Raw genomic sequence first — 21,001 nt, 5'->3', positions numbered from 1 at the left:
CGATAAAGCAAGATATTTTGGATATTACTGTGTTTTTTTGTCTTTGACCCTTTCCTTTCCATCCTTGTTTTCTATTTCAGTAGCTTAAAATGTTTTATTCAGCATTTGGTTGTCACTAAAAGACACTTTAAGAAGTTGGATGTTCATTTTGAGTTACGGATACACCTTGCTAACCTAGTTAGCTGCTAACTTAACACCCTTCTCCCCAGCCGCACCCTCTTCTCCAAATATAGTCTCTTCTGGTTCCAAAAAACAACATGGTGATGGCAAAATTGCCAAACTCAAGGCTTCTAAACTCAACTCCACAAACCACTGGGTAATGTCACAGTGACTATGTCCAGTTTTTACACAGTCTATGCTAAAATGACAGATATTTTTTTCAGGAGACTAAAACAGAGCTGAAAGGAGCATGAATATCAGACTTGTTTGTCAGTTGGACAGAAACCTGCATTTTGGGTCAGTTCCTCGTTGCTCCCAACATTGTATAATCTTTTTATTATTATTATTATTTGCTTTGGTCTAGAGCAGGAATGGGCAACTGAAGGCCCGGGGGCCGCATACGGCCTGCACCCTCACTGGAAGTGGCCCTCAGTACAACTACATGCATTTGAGCATGAAAACTTAAAAGTGCAGTGTAAAAATGCACAAAATGAAAATGCACAAAAAAAATGTATTTGCTTCAAACCTTTTGTATTCCTATTTATACTGTTATACATGCATTTGAGCATGGCATATGTTAAGTTACTGCACTGTAAACATATTTAAAATTGCAGTTTCATCATATCTGGTTAAGTGCACGGTCCTATATGTGGCCCTGTGATAGTGTCCATGAAAAATTGTGGCCCCCTCCAGCATTTAAGTTGCCCATCCCTGGTCTAGAGTGACAAAACTTTCTCTTTTGCCCCTTCACCTGAGAAAAGTTGAGAAGCTTTGCTTTCCACTAACCTGGCCCCAGGCAACCACAATCTAAACCATAATGTTACATAAAATTCCTCTCAACACCTCCACTCTCTCCCTGCACAACCTGTATCTATTGGCTTAATACCTCAGATTTAATGCTACACTTCACCTACCAGTCTCACCTCCTAAACAGCTGAGTGCTACAGCGGCTGCCTAATCCCCTCTGTTAAACCTGTTTCTATCTGCAAGCCGGCCACGTCCATCAACAGGAAATTAACCCCAGCTTCCCTGTAATGTGAAACAGCATCGGGCTCCATAACAGCAATTCTCATTCACAACTCTTACACACACACATGCGCACGTAGTTAAAAATATGCCCTGACGCCTGGGACTGGGGTGAGGATGAAGTCATCAACACACATGCAAGAGTTTGAATACGAGGGCACACACATTTCCCACACACACACACACACATGCACACATGCAGAGTTTCACCCAGCCACACACAGGCGTATTCCCACCACTAACTGGCTGCGGAGACAGCAGTGTTATGGCTTCATTGTGGGCAGACGTACAGCTGGGAATGTGGGACGTGCAGGCAGAAATACCTGGCAAGGCCAAAAGTCTGGGAAAGGAATGCTGCATTGACAGGAAGGTATGGATAGGAAACTCTAGGTATGTGTGTGTCGTGAAAACAAAGGCCACTGTTGTCAACTGTTATTATCATTCATGGCTAAAGGTAAGAATGTAGTTTGATTTGTGTGTGGTGTGGGGAGTGAGATAAGGTGGAAAACAAAAGGGTTTAAAGAAATAGATTTGTCGTTTTGATCTAATCAAGAGAAAAATGAGGGCTGCTGATCCAAGTCCACCTCTATTAGACAGCAGGAGGGAGTGTCACTAGTGCTGATAAGATTCCATTAATTACTGGGTCGTTCCAGGTGGAGGCCATGTGTCAGCTCATATAGCATACAGTCCATGTTAACTACCAAGGTCTGTTGTCGTTCTGAACAGGATGCTGTGGCTCACTCCAAAATGTCAAAAGCATCACTTCCTGTGCACACTGCAAAAAAGGTGTGTCTAAAAACAAGACAAAAACACTAAATCTGAGTGAAATGATCTTGCTGCATGGACAGATAATTTCACTTGACAAGATTTCTTAAATTGAGATTATTAAATCTAGAAAAAAGCATGTTGTACGCTTAAAATAAGAAATTAGAAATTAACTCTTAAAACAAGTTAAATTAAAGCCGCAAGCAGCGATGAACTGGCCCGAGCAGAGTGCACTGCAAATTATGTGTTAATTTCCTATTTTAAGCATTCAACATGCTTACTTTTAGATTTAATAATCTTAATTTAAAGAAATCTTGTCAAGTGAAATTATCTGTCCATGCAGCAAGATAATTTCCCTCAGATTAAGTGTTTTTATCTTGTTTTTAGACACACCTTTTTTGCATTGCAGGGAGATTTTTTCTACTGGAAAGTCCTTCCAGACGGAAAAGGTTTAGAAAAGGACACATAAATGCTCTAATGATATGATATTTGTGTAATATCACGTTTGAGTAATTCACAAACGTGAACAGACATTTTTCTATTTCAACTCATGTGTGAGGACATGTAATGTCTGTATAAAGTTGTGGACCTTGCCACCCATTGGTTTGTAAACTACAATTTTGAAGCCTCCAGTTTGGCATTTTGGCCCTCTGCATTTTTATGGAAACCAGAAGCCAAATTTGGAGGGTGAGGGTGAAGCTGTGCAGGAGTGAGAAATCAAGTGAGAAACGTGGCCCTTTTTTTCATAGATGTCTATACCATTGGACTTCTTTTTTCAACCAGCGGTGTCGCCCCCTGCTGGCCATTATAAAGAAACCAGGTTTAAGTTTCTTCCGCATTGCTGCTTGGCCTCTACCAACTTTCTTGGTATTATATGCAATAGCTGTTGTAATATTTCACTCAAAACCAAGCTGTCAACCCCATGATGCCATTAGAATAAAGGTCAGGGGATAAACAAAGTCATTAACGTCAATACCAAACTTCAAAATTCCAACTGACAGATCAAAATGACAAACCTTAGAGCCATGCCGCCAACATGGCTAAGAAAAATTGGATTTGTTGAATTTAAATGAACAGACAGACTGTCTGACAACAGTCACAGCAAATAGGACACAATGGCTGATGTCCAACTGCTCCAGCATTAGTTGATTAGGACAGGATACAACAGATAATAAAAGAAGGAGGTAATTTCAAACAATCTGCACAGAGATTACACAGCAGGATGACGTCTTAAAGTCTGACAACCTTGAGTGGTAGCTGACCACAAAAAAAGGAGGGGGGGGGATCATGTACTCATACAACATCTGAAAGTAATCTACTTCCCAGCTACCGACCAACACTCATATACCCACCAACATCCAGAATACTTTCCCAGTGCAACACCAACACTATCCCCAGACCCACATCTTGTTAAGCGTGGAATAGCCTATTGGCAAATCCTCTCTCCCCATAACATTAAATTCCACAGAATCATTAGGTAACCATAACCCCATTGTGGGTTTGAAATTCTTAAAAACATAGATCCCCATCTCCTGACACCAGCTAAAAATAAATATATACATGTATTGGGCTGCAGTGTTGTTTAATGCCAGGGATTAATGTGGAGCAGACTGGGTCTATTAGCTGCCGCTTTAAAGCTCTGCGCACTTCAAACGAAGGAGCAGAGAAGGAGCAGATGTTGCTGATTTATTAACACAACACGGAAACTGCTAATGGTATCTGCACTTTATTTGTTTTGGCTAATTACAAGGGAGCAAAGTCCTCTGAATTGACAACCATGATAATGCTGAGAAATCTGTCTGTTCAGTCTCTCAGTGCTGGAACAGAGTCGATGCACTGTGGGCTTCAGCCAACAGTGGCAGCAGTTTCTTGGCTCACAGTCTGATGTGCCACAGCTTCAGGTCACAGTGGTCAGCACAGCCCCATACGGTCTTCCATACAGGTCTATTGTCTATGGACAATACACACACAGGGCCTCGCCACGGTCACTGGGGCAAATACATCACACACACTGTTTCAGACAGAAATGTCTGGCTCAAAAAAATGTTGCTGCATCCAACAGATAATATTTTCAACATGACACTACGTGAAATTGTTCACCTTCTCCCACTGTGTAAATTAAATTACTATTTTTTATTATTATTATTATTATTATTATTATTATTATTATTATGATTAATTACAACACATTTTTTTAGCCATGGCAGTGCCATACCTCCAGGGATGTCAGTGTCATAGTGTGGAATAAAAACTGACTGACATTGAAATAACAATTTAGCTTGATAAATATCGGATGAAGCTTTAAGAAAATAAAAGCCCTAATGATGTCATAAGCCGTGTTTCCTTTTGGGGGAAGAGTCTCAGGCCACGCCCTCTCAAGTCTCCACTCACTCAGCATGTCTCCATTACAAAAAGGTCCCTAGAGGGATTTAGAGACTCCAGAGGTGACGTATGGTTTTCGATCGTCGCGTAATCGCTTAGTGACAGTTTCAACTGTGATCCGTGATCACATATGCGATGGATTAAACACAGGAGATGCAACTATGGCCACCGTTGCTAACTGTGCACAATGTCAGCAAGTGATCATAAACAAAGCAGCATGGCTAATTAAACGGCATCGCTAACTGTGCACAGAGTGTCTGGTGCTTGTTGTAAACAAACAGAGATCGCTAAGTGAACACCTCCTGCAGCAGCAGCACATACTGTTAGCCTATTAGCACTGGGCTACTGTGCACCTCGTTCTGCGACGCCGGACTGCACTATGAAAGGGCAGAATATAATACCTATAACGCCCCCCGCGGCTCATTAACAAGAGTAAGAATGAGTCTCCAATAACACCAGAAAAAGTCGCTGGATTCGTCGCCAGTCGCTTTTTAAAAAAATAGTAGCTAAAGGGATCTGAAAAGTCACTAAATATAGCAACAAAGTCGCTAAGTTGGCAACACTGCTTTGGCAGCTTTTACAAATGGTGCATGTTGTTGTGGTAAGTACTACGTCACATCCTGCTTAGCGTTCTATCCAATCAGTAACCAGGCTTTTTTCAGGGGAGAAAAAAGACCCTGCTCTTCGACAGAGACAAAAATTCAAATTAGGGGCATTTCAGCAAGTGAGACCTGCCTCATTCCGGTAATTGGGCGGTAGTGGAAACAGTAAAGCCAATGAAAAAGACAGTTAAACCTGCATTTATTTTCTAATGGCCACCAAGGGGCGACTCCACTGGTTGAAAAAAGAAGTCTGATTATATAGAAGTCTATGAGAAAATGGCACTACTTGCGTTAATGTTCTGTTCATTTCGTAAATTATGGTCCCATTTAGAGTAAAATAGACACAAAGCAGGATATGCCTTATAGCGTTGGTGTTGGCCAGTTTTATTGTTGTCTGTGGACTGTGTTTTTTAGTTCATCAAAGTTAATTGTAACATTTTGGCTACACAAATGTTCATTTTGCACCTTGCGAACCACGCTAACGAGCTAGCATCGGTGCCAGCAGACAGTGGGTCATGTCACAGTGGCTAGGTCCACTTCCTGTTCTACATTCTATCGGTTATCTGAGCTTGGGTTTAGGGTCTAAATGTCAACAGAGAACTGGTAGTTTGAGAAACATGGACATTTACCAGGATGGGAGAGTCTAAATAGAGAAACACCATTGATATGCATTATGGAAGGTGTAGGATATGACGGTTTGGATATTGACCAAAACAAGAGACAAAAATTAAAAGCATGACATGCTTGTATCCAACCCGAATACTTTTATTTTACCCCCTATGAAACCATCTTGTTTTGTGTGTTTGTTTGTTTTTTATACACTTTTATTAGGGACATTTAAATGTGGTCTAAACCACAAAGGAAAATGAAGGAATCATTTCCCATCCTTTTTTTCCCACAGTTTTCCCCAAGAAGATGTTTCACCACCTTACTGTTAGTGTTCCTTGAAAATGTCAACACGAGTTCTTCAGGGCTCTTCTTATATAAGCCCCCAAACAAGCAAGTCAAAGCGGGAGTCCAATTAAAGCTGCACGCTAACCATTGATGTAACAGCATCCACTGCTAAAGATCATTTGGTGGAAAAAACAAATTCTGGCCTCTTGGTTAACAGAGGGATGTTTTCCATTAATAGGAGGAGTAGGAGGGAATGCTCATTACAGACAGCAAATGAACCAATAGGCCTCTGTTTTTTTGGATCTGTGTGTGTGTGGGAGCAACTGCGAAGCAACATGTTGCGCACGAATGTGGACATGTGGACAATATGTGAATAAGTCTGTCAGTGTAAAGTTACAGTACAGGATTGTGTGTGTGAATGGATGGAAGTGTGTCTGTATCTTTTCTATGTATTTATAACTGTGTTGTACTATATGAACGATATGCCATCCTCCTCTGTGAAACTAATTCACGATTCCTTCAACCACTACTAAATATTAATATGGTAATTTGATTATAATTATATTCATAATTAATCAGTGTTCCAAATTGATAGTTTAGTAACTTTATGAGACTGATTTAGGTGAATTGGCTATATTTTTGTGTTTTACAGAGTGGTGCCCCAACAAGCTATGACTTAGAGCAAATCAAGTCATATAATTTCTTATAATTAATAATTCTGATAGCCATGTTACCACACTTTTGAACCGCGAGATCCAGGTGTTGCTCAGGTTCATCCTTTATTTACAACGATGCATGAGTTCATGACCCACCCTGTGTGTTTCTATGTGTGTGTGAAAGAGCGGGATGGGCCCCGCTTGGGAGCCCAGAGGTAAAGAAGGAAGGCATCATGGGGTAGTGTGGGTAATTTTCATACCTGTCCCATTGGTAATGGTGCATGGATTTCATGGGGCCCCAGATAAGACTGAGGGGATTAGATGAACCTGCTCTACTGTAGAAAGAGGGAGGGAGGAGTGTGTGAGCATTAACTTCCCGGAAAAAAGAAGAGTGTAGATTCATGTACACAAGTAATAATATTTTTGTCTAGATGTGTTTATGTGTGTTTAGGAAGATGCAACTTTTTTTGTCCCTAGCAAAAAATGTTGGCATTTTACTTTTCTGCAAACCACAGATATACTGATCTGTAAAGTTATTAAATGGGACAGTCCAACATTTGGGGGTTTCCACCCCCAATCTATTTGATTATTAACTAAGAAGAGTAAGAACGAGTCGAAGCGCACAGTCCTCCTGCAGCAGTCTCACCCAGCTGCAGAGCCAGAGGGGATGTTAACTCCTTAGTGTCCAGTCTGCAAATTGCCAATAGGCTAACAGTTAGCTTTGTAGCAGTCCAGTGTGTATGTTCTGCTGCTGCAGGAGGTGTTCACTTAGCTATCTCTGTTTGTTTACAACAAGCACCGAACACTCTGTGCACAGTTAGCGATGCCGATTAATTCACGATCACTATGCTAACTTGTAATGGAGACACGCAGAGTGAGCGGACTTTTGAGAGTGTGGCCTGAGACATGCCCCGTGGCCACTTTTCCCCTTAGTGAAAACACGGCTTATGCTCTCATCAAAGCCACCAGACTCCATTGACAAAAACAGTAATTTTCAGTTGCAGAACACAGGTGTTGCTTGTCTAATGCAGCAATTGTTTGGTTTGTTTGTTGTTATGTGAAGTTCTTTATTGTGAAACAGAAAAATCTTTGGATTTGAAATAATTGAGATGCAACATTAATTCATGCCTTTTTTTGTCTGACTTTACACTACAGTAAGGGCCCTTTGTCAATTTATTTCTTTAAAAAAAGGCTATAAAGATAGACAGACAGAGAGCCACTGAGGGGAAAAACAGGAGGATCAGGAGGGAGGCAGCAAAGGGAAAGAGGGGTTGGAAGCTGGAGGGTGAAAATTGCAGGAGCAGGATTATGGAAGATTACTGTGCAGGAGCAGGAGCATGATGTGGGGGAGCCAGAGAGAGTTAGCTTTCATCTCGTCGCTCAAGACAAAGGAGCTGCCAGTGACGAGCCTGGGTCCCCCTACAGCCATGCTGGATGGTGGATGGGGTGTTAGAGAATGGCTGTGTGGGTGTGGGTGTGGGTGTGGAGCATGGCTGCACAGGGGGGTTACCACAAAAAATCGTGACTGCAAGAAAGGGACACAAGATTTAAAGGTGGTCTTACGACAAAAAATATAATCATTTAACAAATATATTGAATTAAAGATTGTATAATATCTAGTAAATAATGGGGCTATTTCTGTTTCTTTGACAGGTTGATATGCAGAAACACAAAATGTCAGTGTTGTCTACTCACACACAAACAGATATAATGATGGAGTTAGAGGGGAGGTCTTGAGATGAGTGTTTGTAGTCTTACAGAAGCCTCTCTTTCTCGTGGCGGAGTGCAGGCAGACAGTCTAATTACACCTCTGCACCACACCGCGCTACTGTCTTACTGTAGGGTTAGCACAGATGAAGGGCTTCTTTGTGTGTGTGTGTGTGTGTGTGTGTGTGTGTGTGGGTAAAAGAGAGAGAGAGAAAGATGTGGTGTAGAAAGGTAAAGATGAAGTCAGTTAGGTAGGCGAAAAAATATATACATGTGGTGCAGCAATGTACACAGAAAGTTGCATTGCATCTTCTTAATTTTAAGGCCACCCTAGAGGCACTTATCTCTACTGAAAACGCATCCTCAAATGGTTTGCCATGTTTCTCCATTTTAGGGCACCTCATGATATTTCTCAATTTAAGGGCACCCTAGAAACAAACTTTATCATGTTTTCTCCAATCGAGGGCACCCAAGATGGCACTTCATCACTTCTTTACTGAAAGTGAACCCTATAAGGGCTTGTTATGTTTTCTCCATTTAAGGGCACACTAGAAGGCACTTTATCACATTTTCTCCATTTGGAGGGATCTTAGAAAGGCACTTTATCAAGTTTTCTCCATTTAAGGCCCCCTGAGGGGGCATTTCATAACATCTTCTCTGCTGGAAGGGCACCCTAGAAGGAACTTTATCACATTTTCTCCATTTGGACGGATCCCAGAAAGGCACATTATCAAATTTTCTCCATTTAAGGGCACACTAGAAGGCACTTTATCACATTTTCTTCATTTGATGGGATCTTAGAAAGGCTCTTTATCAAGTTTTCTCCATTTAAGGGCTTCCTGAGGGGGCACTTCATAACATTTTCTCTACTGGAAGGGCACCCTAGAAGGCACTTTGTCATGTTTTCTCCATTTAAGGGATTGCTTTATTGTTTGTTTTCTACCATTGGAGCATCCAAGAGAGCACTTTTGCTCCTTCTATTCATACACTAATGAGGCATCATGCAGGTTTGTGTACTGTGTAAATGCATTAGATTAGATTAGACTCAACTTTAGTAGGAGTAATGTACAAAATAAATACAATGTGTAGAATAAACAGTACAGAACTGAATGGACAGGCAAAGTTTAAAATGCAGGTATGTATCCTTGGTGAGCTCCCACTGCTCAAAATTGTGGATTCAAAACTTTGGCCCCAGTTGATTTCTACTCCAATTTAACTACTTGACCACAATAACCCACAATATGGGTCTAAACTAATTTCGGCCCATGTTGTGGGTTCTTTTACAGATGAGATCACTCTCTCTTTAGAGGGTGGATGGTTTGTAATATAACCACAAAATAACCACTTACAAATGTTCTGTCATGATGAAAATGAGAGAATAGAGATAAGGAAGTGATAATACTTCAGTATTCTTCTTTCCTACTTGCTACTCAACCTTGTGGTTAGTCATTATGTTAGGCATTAATTTGCTAATCCGTTTTTACATATTCAATTGTAAACTATACAAAGACAATACATTTTATTATCTGACCTTTTTGTAAATATATGCTTATTTTGAATGTTATGACAGCAACATATGTCAAAATAGTTGCTATAATGACAACAAAGGACTCAAAAAGCACCTGTTTGTAGCATTCCACAGGTAAAAGGTTAACACTTGTGTAATCCTAAAAAAAGTATAACACCCATCCTCCTCAGGGATCAAAAAGGACCCCATGACATCAGACTGGTTTTAGGACATGCAGAAAAAACAAATTACCAACTTTTTTTCACTTTAATTCACTTCACTTCAATTAGGCCTCATATCAACAGAAAAAAGCTAATAAAACCTGAATATTTTTTTCAGTTGGAATAGTGGAAAAAAAATTCTTGATGGGAATGTACAGAGTAGGTTATAGACCATGGGTTTTTTATATTGTTTATTGTTTTATTTGGATCCCTATTAGCTGCAGCACAACTGCAGCTATTCTTCCTGGGGTCCGACATATTATTAGTTTTATTAGTTTATTATTATGCCATAAAAAATGTATAAAACATGTAAAAATGTATAAAGAAAGATAAAATTATATTATATTATCTATAAAGGATGCAGAGGGGCACATATGCTGAACATTTTAAGCAATTCTATGAAAGTTGACCATTATTTATTGTATGTTGAAAATTATTTGGGGTAAGAAAGGAGCCCAAGAGTACAGTAGGGTTAAATTGTAACATGACTAGGTATGAAAAGGGCATCTTCAAAAGGCTCATTTGTTCATAAGCAAGGATGGGGAGAGGTTCAAGTCTTGGTGAAAAACTGTGTTGGCAAATAATCCAACAGTTTGAAAACGTTTCCCCATGCACAATTGAAAGGAATTTGGGGAATACACCAGCTACTGTGCATAAGAGATTCAGATGAAATACTAGTGTGACAGCTGAGAATGGAACACTGGTCAACTGCCTGCCAACATAACACTAAAGAATGTGGAAAACGTCTGTAATGACCTTTTCAGATTGTTACCATGTCACATTTCTGACAACAATACAAAGCAGACGATTGCATATGCGATGGCTGGGAATCGAACCCAGGTCAACTGCTTGGGAAGCAGCTATGCTCACCACTATACCACCATCGCACTGTGCACAACCATTTACTGCACTGTGAGAAATATATCTGGGCATTGAGACTGAGTTTCTGTCCTGTGCAGATTGGGCGGTTGTGGAAGACTGTGACGAATGATGACAGTTAATATATAAAAATGGAAGTAATTACAGGGAATTTTAATAATACATATACAAATAGTAGCATTACAGCCCCAATTTTAGAGTGGTAGTGGTATCTTTGGGGGAGATAGGGCTGTTTCCACTACCGGCCAATACCCGGAATGAGGCGGGTCTCACTCACCGAAAAGTCCCTAATTTGAATACTACCCGTACGGAGCGGACTTTTGTCGGGACTTTTTTCGTGCCTGTCAAAGAGCAGGGTCTTTTGCTACCCTGAAAACAGCCTGGTTACTGATTGGATAGATCGCTAAGCAGGATGTGATGTAGTACTCTACACGACAACAACACACGCCATTTGTAAAAGCCAGCAAAGCAGTGTTGCCAACTTAGCGACTTTGTTGCTATAATTAGCAACTTTTCGGCTCTTCCTAACGAGCTGCGGGGGCCGGCGGCTCGTTAAGAGGAGTAAGAATGATTCGAAGCAGCACATTCCTCCTGCAGCAGTCTCTCCCAGCTGCAGGCACAGAGCCGGCTAACAGTTAGCTCTGTAGCAGTACAGTGTGTATGTGCTGCTGCTGCAGGAGGTGTTCACTTAGCGATCTCTGTTTGTTTACAACAAGCACCAGACACTCTGTGTGATACCGGTTAATTCACAATCACGATCTGGGGGTCTTTGAGTGGATATTTGAGAGGGTGTGGCCTGAGACTCTCCCAGTGGCCACTCTTCCCCCTAGTGGAAACACGGCTAGTAGGTCACCAGTAAATGCCACATAGAAGCTGTGTACATCATATGACAGCTGGAACATGAAGATTAATATGATAAATTTACATCCTCTGAATGTTCTCGGTCTCTTGTTTGTGGTTATAAAGTTTCACAAGGCTGTGATTATCCTAGAGGTCACAGCAGCTCATTTTATACACTGAGGTAAGTTTCAAGAAATGGTCTTGCAACAACGACATGGTTACTATGGGGACTAACATCATCACACCTGAATATAACTCATTCTATGGCTCATAGAAATCCAGTCATACCCAATTTATGCAATTCCATGACTGTTTAGGGACCCCAGTATGCAGAAATATTCAAATACAATAGGCTAAAATAAGTTCATTTGATTAATTAACTCTATGGATTCTTGGGCTATTTTGTACATTTTTGAATCCTTTTCATCCTGCCTGTATACACCACTTAAAAGACGTTTAAATGCCATGTTGTTATTTTTTTCCAGCACAACCTTTTTTAGGTCATTTTTTGTCATTTTGTGTCCTTTAGTCCAACGTAAAATGTGATTTTGATCTTTTTTTTAACTTTCAAAACACTATCATGCTCAATAAAGAATTTTGAATGTTGCAAATGTGAACCAAGGTAGCAAATATAACACATAAGAGGGTTACATCCAGTTCTATCATTTATACAAAATATATCTGACCTTGTCTCCAGTCTTACTTGGTATATCATATTCAAACTGAAACTGGCCTCATGGAGTTTGATGTGATGAAGAAGTCATGCTTTGGCACTTTTGGTGACTCCAGAAGGTTAACTGCATTTGTCCTGATGCTAAGTGATTACAAGATGAAATTTAAAGCTACTATGAGGACACTGATTCATGTATCACTTCTCAAGGGATAAGATTTTTTTCCTGGAGGCTGTGAAATCATCTGTAAAATCGTATTAACTTAAATGGCATTTTTTAAAGGAAAATAATGGCACAAAGGAGAGTCATCTTGGCAGGGCACACCCCTTGATAGTCCCCCCCTCGGGCCCATTCCCCTGTGTGCTGTGATGGCTCTCTGTCTTGGGAGAGCTTAGAGCTGTCTCTCAGGTATCCCTCAGCTAAGACTTTAATCTCAGCCAGAAACTAGAGCCACACACAGCACTAATGGGCCATAATGGCTGACAAAAACACACGGAACAACCTGCAGGGGCTCTCTGGCGTTTCACAATCTGCTAATTCCACTGTCTCAGCCTCGCTCGCCCAGGACCCATTCTCCCTCTGTCTCTCTTTATCTCTCTCTGTCTTCCTTCCTCAGTTTTTTCCTTCTCTCCTGCTCAGTAATATTCTCTGTCTCTCTCATTCCTCTGATCTTATTCTCCCTCTGTCTCTGCTGGCGTTGGGCAGGTCTGTCAGCAGTAGTTGATTCCATGGTCGGCTGCATACTTGTGTCTGACTGAAGCTTTGTTGTGGGACCTGCTGACCCCCCCACTTAACAGATTCCTATAGTGTGTGTGTGTGTGTGTGTGTGTGTGTGTGTGTGTGTGTGTGTGTGTGTGTGTGTATGTGTGTGTGTGTGAATCAAGGTTATAATAGTTTTGGATTTTTCATTAATTTTAGTATTAATTTTGTTGTGATTTTTTGTTTTCAAATTCATTCAGTTTTAACGAGTTTTTAGAGTGAATTTGCTAATTTTTTTTGGGCTTAGTTTTAGTTTAGTTTTTATTAGATTTAGTGTTAGTTCTAGTTTTTTTGTAATGGGGTATTTGTTGGGTGCGAGATTCAATAAGGTCACAATAAATGTTGCCTTTATTTCCTTTTTCTGATCCATCTCAGCCCCAATAAGTTTATTAAGTCATAAAACCAGATAGATGAAATAGAAGGACAAAAAAAAAACGAAAACGAAGGACATTTTCACTAGAATTATATATATATATATATATATATATATATATATATATATATATGTGTATATATATATATATATATATATATATATATAAAATATATATATAATATATATAATTCTAATTACGTTATTTCGTTAATTTTCGTTAACTACAATAACCTTGGCGTGAATGCGTCAATATGTAGTTTTCTCATAGGGGTATATGCACCCTATGTAAGAGTGTGTGTGTCTGTGTGTGTGTGTATGTGTGCCCACATTGAAGCTGACATTCTGATGTAAAACACTGAGCAGAGTGGCAGCAGCTCCGAAGCCGCAGGCCTTTTGACAACAACTCCCTTTTGTTGGCCTTTCTCTTGACTTAAGAGCTTTTCTCCTTCAGTAACCTGAACAGTTTATTATCCACAGCAGCCATTCAGCGGCACAATGCGGGTGTGGCCAGGGCTGCACAAGTAGCAAGAGAGGCAGAGGAGGCTTTGCGAAGGTGTGTTTGTTTGTTGCTGGCGTTAAAACAGCTTGACCTCCCTTGAAAAATGCCGTGCTCAAGTGGCAGTCATCCGGAATAAGGTTTGTTTTCATGGTCAACAGGATTTGTGTGTGTATGTGTGTATTTAGGTGATCTCTAATCTCACTACTGTGATGCAGGCCAATAGAGGTAATAAACCTCTTGTATAACCACAGTAATAAAATGACTAACAATCTCACACAATATTCTACATTTTCGTTCCTGACAAAAATTAAAATCTTGAGAAAAAATATGTTACACGCAGCATGTGAGCTAACGAGAATTAAACATCCTGTCAGTCAGTGCTTGTGCATGAATCTTGAATCCATTTTATCATCAATATATCATCAGATGAGCATCCATTACACTCATTATGGTCATTATTTAAGTTTTCTAAAAACCTAAATTATCCAGCCTAGGACAGAACAGAAAACTCTTCTCACAAGATCTGTTTCCATCAACGAAGATTCACATGAGAAAAGCTTTATGGAAAACTATAAACTATAACTTTTATGTTTGGTCCAGGTGGTGTTTGCTTTTTTCGAAAATAGTTGATGCACTAAACAGGAGATGGAAACGCTTTTTGTGAATACGTTCTCACGTAGCGAACATTTAACTTGTGACTGCAAATATGTATATGTTGAACAATTAGAAGTTGCCCAATTTAATCTAATTCCTGGAGACATATTTTCTACAGATACATTTAAAGAATACCTAAAATTCAGTGTTTTAAAAAAAATGCAAAATTACAAAAGACCAATTTTAAAAAGTATGTTTAATATGGGAAAAAAACTCCCACCTACCTGTACTTGACATGTTATAAGTAATTTATTAAATCCATATAGAAAGTGTAAAAAACAAAACAAAAAAAACAACAACAACACAGAGGTGTTAAATAGGAGGTCAGGATGTCTTCTAATTTAATATTGAACGCTAATCTAATTTGACAATAATTAAATAAGTGATGTCATGATACATACCAAACACTTAACAAATATGCTTTAAATAAATGTTTTTCCTAGGGCCCAGACTTTAACGCGTTCATTTTTGTGTAATTAATTAATCTTAATTAACGTGTTAAAGTCCGGGTTAAAAAAATTGACGCATTTTAATCACACTTATTTTTGCACTGCGGAACGTTTCTCAGGCGGACCGATTATACTGGAGCACCAACTAGCGTTCAAGAGTTGAGACAACAACAAACCACAGTGAACATGAATGAAGAAGCTGATGAGAGCCCTTTGGTTGGCCCCGTGGATGATGGGACATTTTGTTACAAAAAACCAACGGATGGAAGCGTCAATAAGAGCATGGTGGTGTGCAAGCTATGCAACAAGGAATTTGCATATCACTGCAGCGCATTAAGCATTGGTCTGTTGGACTTGAACAAAAATTAACAATATTTTTGTTGCTTAAGCTTATGTATTCAGTCATTATTCAATGGTTTACTAAAAATCCATGTGAAAAAATTACTTCACACTGTTCTCAGGTCAAATATTTACATGCGATTAAAATGCGATTGATTAATTGAGTCCCGGCCCTAGTTTTTTTCTATATATATTCTTCATGTTAGTGGTTGGTTGCCTTTTGATAACCACCAGGTTTGTTCACTACCTGAGTACCTGATCATCATTGACACAGTGACACCGGATGACACATCCTGCATCATTTCTTGGGAATTCACTCCTTCTTCCGTCTTCTCCTCCAAGCGTAATATTATCATACAGGTATTGACTCAGTCATCTAACCATAAAAGCCACCAGAAACTGCCACCCACCAAATGATAGGCCCCTGGAGCAGAACGGCATGGGAGTAATGCTGGGGAGAAACGTTAGCCACCATTGTTTTCATGGAGACGCCGATTTGGAGTAAACAATGAGAGCGATGCTTCCGTACAGACAGGCGTCAAGCTGTCATTCAGATGTGGTTTCATCAGACGCCTACTGGCCTCTGCTGCTGGGTGATGCAATGGGTGTATGTGTCTGTGCAGGTGTCTCTGTTTGCATTGTGCTTACCTCATTTTTTCCAATTTCAATGGTTGAGACTGGCCTTTTTGTAGTCTGATGACACGTCAATAGGTCAAAGCTGGAATAGGCTAAACTGTTCAGATTTGCAGGAATTCAACACAACACACAGGGATAGCAAAAGCATGACCCGCCCACTCTGCCTCTTATTGGCTTACCTTAATATTCTTACAACCTAACCAATCTTACTGGGGATTTCCACCGAACGGCTCCGTCCTCTGCCCAGCGTCAATTCCCACCAGGCGCATAACTGCAGCATAGCGAGCCAGCCGCATACACGCGAGATAACGAGAACACACGATAATCCTGAACATACGGGAGACCGCGAGACCCTGTGATAAATTCTGATGTGGAAGATCTGTTGATCTGACCATATATCCTTATAAAAAGAATGTGTTGTGTCATAAATGATTGTATGCTCTTCCACTTCAACAATCAGTCTCTTCTTGTCTGATCTGGTTCCTCCGGTCATAACGTAATGTTGATGTGAAATAGTTTTAGGCTGCATGAACTGCGTATTGTGTTTTATTTTGAAAGGGGGCGGAAGTGTATTATGTTGATTCTCTTTCAGATTTCCTGTCTGGTGCAATCTGCTGTATTTAGCTTGACGTGGTTTAGCAACACCTCGTGGTAAAACTAGAAGTGCTACGGATTGAAAGTGCAGCAGAGTGCTTGGAAGCTGCTGAGACGTTATGCGGCACGCTGTGGATATGGTCTCATTGATTAGAGTGGCAGCGATCAGCAACGTTGACCGCAGCGCAGCCTTTCCACGCCCAGTAGAAATCAGGCTTTACTCCTCGTGCCTAAACCGAACCAATCCACATCCATTTATGGTGGGGATGTACCATTTTAAGACAGGAAAGAAATGGCAGCTTGGTCACAACCTTATGTCCCATATGAGATCAACGGTTGTGATAGGTCTGCCCAGGGGAAATCTGTCTGAATGGGTGAGGGACCAGCTGCATCTGCCAGAGCAAATAAAATATGAGCTTTGCGAATTTGTTTGGTTTCCAGGCTAGTTGAAGCTAACTTATCATTTTTACTAAACTGTGGCCATTGTAGCCATAATTGACAATAATTGGATGATGGAAAAATGTCATGGAATTTAACACAAGTCTAGCCCATTTTAATATAAGCTTAATGTTTAGTTACTGAATTTGTGTATTAAATATTTGATTTTTGCAAAACATTTGTATTGTTCATCACCTCACCATACTCAAATTAACAGTAACTACAATTTTACAGGAGAGTGGAAAGATCTTTTATCTACATTTCCACTCTGAAAAAGAGAACTTGCATATCATCATTTTTATTTTGCATGTAAATTAAATAAATGTGACTTAGTTATACTTGTATTCATACATGGATTTTACATGGACTCCAGAAGGAAGTGTGTTATCTAAGGATAATCTTCTTGAACTTCTCTCACATCTATCAAAGTCTCCTCCTCAGCTTGCTGGTGCATGCCCTCCCTGGATTCTTTCCCCAGTGTTTGACCGCTGGATAAGTTCAATTAGTCACTGTCTTCCAGTAAAACCAAGCCTAAACAACGCTGGACCCCTCAGAGTCAAGTGGCCTCCCTGGCTTTCATCAAAGTCACTGGAAATCTCCCTTTTTCCTCCCTGTTGCAGGAAACTGGTAAGTCAGGGACAGTTCTAGGGTTTCATAAATTATGTTTGCCCTCCTTAAAAGGGAGGGTGGGATGTGTGTGTGCCTGTATCCATTCCCTGTGTGTACTTGGACTCATTAGGGGGCCATATCAGAGTGCAGTTTCCCCTCTTGGCCAAAAAACCCTGCTCTCCACCCAACCAATCACAACATGACCCTGGAAAGAACTGGTTTTAATCAGCATGGGTGTATGTGCAGGTTCTACTTCTGGGGTATTTATAGTGTGGCCTTGTGTGGGTGCTGTGCTCTTTTTCTCTTTCTTTCTTTCATTCATTCATTCAACATATTTCTTTTTAATTGATGTAACATAAGTTACAAGTCGCTGAACATAATTTTAGAAGAGGAATGTGCAGATAGAGAGACAGCGTGCCCTCAGAAAGCTAACATCCTTCCAACATTCCCTGACATCTTTGGCTTGGCACAATATACCATTTCATTTCAATCCAATATGGAGAAAGCATTTGCGGGGGGAGTCGTTCTTGTGCCGCAGCTTGATGTGCTGCCTGTTTCAAGCTATTTCGGACCGTATTCATGGAGGGAAAAGTTCCCTCCCTGCCTCTGTGCCTCCCGCGCTGGTGGATCTGGATGTGTGGTGGGCTCTTGATGGATGTCCCTACAGAAGAAGGGCAGGAATCCGAAATAATTCAACATGTGACTAGACAAGTATGCCAGAGAGCTCTGAGTGCAGGCTATTATTTAAGTCATCTTTTCTTTTTCTATGCTTATGGTACGGGAGCGTGTCTATGTTCCCCGGGTCCTATGTTCCCCTCTTTGTATGCGACTGGGGAACATAGGATACTTTTTGTTACTTTTTCCATGGCAAATAGGCCTAACCCTAACCCTAAGCCTATTTAAATAGCCAAAAAATTAACTGCAAAGTAACCAGAAAGTAGCTGCTGTGCAAATTTAAGTTTTGGGCTACTTGAGATAAGGTCGGACATGTGATGGTAGGCCTGCTGGCCATACTGAGAGTCTACCGTAAAGTTTGATAGATGGCTCATTTCTTGTTCACATGAAGTGTAAGCTTGTTTTTTTGCTAATACTTGCTTTCAGAATGAGTATTAGTATTTGGATTGGTAATAATTTCTTGCTAACAGAGTTAGTGTTTGTTTTTTTGCTTATATCTCTTGGAAACAGAGTGTGTTAGCCTTTTTCTTGCTAACACTTAAACTCACAGTTTTCCCATTTCTTAGTAACACTTTTATGCTAAAAGAATGTGTTGTTGTTTGTTATTAATTTCTCACTATCAAATGGTGCTAGCTTGTTTACATTTTATTGCTAATAGAGAGCGAGTTGACTTGTATCTTGCTAACACATTGCTTCCTCTTTCTGTTCATTTGTCTTATACTGTTACTCTCTTTCTCTTTTAATCCTTTGTTTTCCCTCTGTCTCTCAACCCCATTCCTGCTCATTCTGTCCCTCGTTCAGTCTGTCTTTACAGAACAGACTATAATCCTGGCTTGGGCTCCAGCATCTCCTCCTACCCTTCAATCTCGTGTAGCCATAATTATGGCCACACCAAGCAGAGAGGCTTCTAAATCATTCAGAGATGGTTTGGCTTCCTGACTCCTTTATTTTTTTCCCTCCTCTCCTTCTTAAAAAAAGTGGGAGAGAAGCTCCATTTGGGCTTGTTCTGAAGGCTAAATTATAACTGTGCAGACGTTCGTCTTTCGCTGAGTCGCCTTTTGATATTTTATCTTGCACTATTTCAAGCGCCTTATAAAAAAAGATGGGTTGACATTATAAGGGGGGAAAATGTGGGTTCCAGCTCTCAAGCGGTCTTTTCCGAACTCTGAGTCAATCTGTCACTCAGTTTGAACTCCTAGACATGTTTTTTTAAAAGCACGTCACTTTCTAGCATTGACGTTTAAGACTTCACATTTTGACAATGAATCCTCAAATGTTCCTTGACAACTGAACGACTCCTTGCCACAAAATTGTTCCAGCTATAGAGCCCAGCTCGTGAAATCCTTGACTCTTTGAGTATAAAGTTATTTTTGCTTAATGTCCATGTAAAGGTCTCTCAGGTTCTTAAATTGGAAGCCCAGAGAAAACACACCGGAGAAAAGGACTGGTACAATGCAGGCCTTTCATTAGGTCACAGGTAAAGATATGCAGTGCTGGATTCAAGCCTGATTTCCACGGGGCACGGAATGGCTGCGATGCGGCCACCGTTGCTGGTTGATGCCACTCTAATCAATGAGATCATTTCCACCGCCGCATAACATCTCAGCAGCGTCCTCGCCGCTCTTTAGCGCGATCAATCCATAGCACTTAGCCGTTGTTAAACCTCGTCAAGCTCAACAGAGCAGATTGCACCAGACAGAAAATCTGACACACAATCAACGTAATACACTTCCGCCCCCCTTTCAAAATAAAACATAATACACAGTTCATGTAGCCTAAAACAACTTCTCATCAACATTACGTCTTGACCGGGGAACCAGGTCTCAATCAAAGGGTCTCAGAGAGACTGATTGTTGACGTGTAACAGCATACACTCATTTATGACATAACACATTATTTTATAGGATAGATGGTCAGATCAACAGATCTTCCACGTCGGAGAGGCAAAGTAAGCTGTTTGTTGTTGTTGTTTACTTTATACACACAGTTTATCACAGGATCTTGCAGTCTCCCGTATATTCAGGATTATTGCGTGTTCTTGTGATCTCACGTGTATACGGCTGGCTCGCTATGCTGCCATTCCGTGCCCGGTGGGGATTGATTTATGACATGGACAGGCCAACAGCAAGTCTTGTTCGAAGGTTGTGATACACAATGTGTGTGTGCGTTGTTACAGGCACGTCTCTATCCTAAATAAGATAACATATTGTGAGAACACATTGCCCCTCATGCCTGTCTGTTAAAAAAATAAGACACAGACCTATCTGTCGTCTTATAACTTTTAAAATATAATATAACATCAATTTTTGTCCAAACTGTCAAAATTGCGACCAAACATCAACTGCAAATACATTTTCATAATGCTACATGTTTCTTTTAGCTGCGTAAATATCTAGCTTTAGCAAACGAAAATATAAATTCATTATCTTTGACATAACACAACATTTAAGAAAAGATGAAAGAAGAAAGACTGGAGATGTTGTAGCAAACGCAAACATTTCAAGCATCAGCAGTGCAACTTCCGGAATAAACGCCTTCGTTCCCATAAATAGCCTGTTCCCAATAGCTAGCAGTTAGCAAATGATGGGGGTCATCCCTATGTTCCCCGGGACCTATGTTCCCCTTTTTTCCCCAAAAGGGTCCTATGTTTCCCTGTAGCAATAC

General features: G+C 40.4%; 1 non-coding gene across 1 annotated transcript; it reads right to left on the bottom strand.

The window, feature by feature from the left end:
• Window positions 1-10,734: 10,734 nt before the first annotated feature.
• Window positions 10,735-10,806, bottom strand: trnag-ccc (transfer RNA glycine (anticodon CCC)). Its single transcript has one exon. It is a non-coding gene; the product is annotated as a tRNA-Gly (tRNA).
• Between the last annotated feature and the right edge of the window lie 10,195 nt (window positions 10,807-21,001).

The sequence above is a fragment of the Centropristis striata genome, chromosome 23, assembly GCF_030273125.1.
Source record: "Centropristis striata isolate RG_2023a ecotype Rhode Island chromosome 23, C.striata_1.0, whole genome shotgun sequence".
Lineage (NCBI taxonomy): Eukaryota > Metazoa > Chordata > Actinopteri > Perciformes > Serranidae > Centropristis > Centropristis striata.
Note: the sequence above shows the minus strand (reverse complement) of the source record. Positions and strands in the feature narration are given on the sequence as shown.